The following is a 426-nucleotide window of genomic DNA, read 5'->3' on the forward strand; positions in this document are numbered from 1 at the left end:
ACAAAAGCCTTGGGCTCGGCTACCGTCCTCTGCGCCAGGGGGAGCCCGCCGAAGTCCTACGGCGTGGTCAGGGGCTGCGCTCGAGGCCCAGAGCTGGGACCAGAAGGATCAGGGCCAGGAACTGTAAGCTCAGAAGCAGCTCCAGAAGTGCGGCGGAGCGAGGGCATTAGACAGCTCCTTGCCGCGCTGACTGGGGTGACTTAGTGGGCGCTGGTCCTGCTCCTAGCAGGGGGCTGGCCTAGACCCCCCGAGGTCCCCCCAGCCCCCTCCTCTCGCCGCCGACACTCCCGCGGTGCCCCGGCGGGCTCGCTAGGGGGCGCGCGCAAGATCCAGTGTCAGGCCCTGCGGCCCGTACCATTCCGCGTCCCCCCCGCGCCCGGCAGCCATTTTCCACTTCCTCCGCCGCGCCGCGTCCTGCACCGCTCC

Source organism: Alligator sinensis, unplaced genomic scaffold (genome assembly GCF_000455745.1).
Source record: "Alligator sinensis unplaced genomic scaffold, ASM45574v1 scaffold1102_1, whole genome shotgun sequence".
NCBI classification, from domain to species: Eukaryota; Metazoa; Chordata; order Crocodylia; family Alligatoridae; genus Alligator; species Alligator sinensis.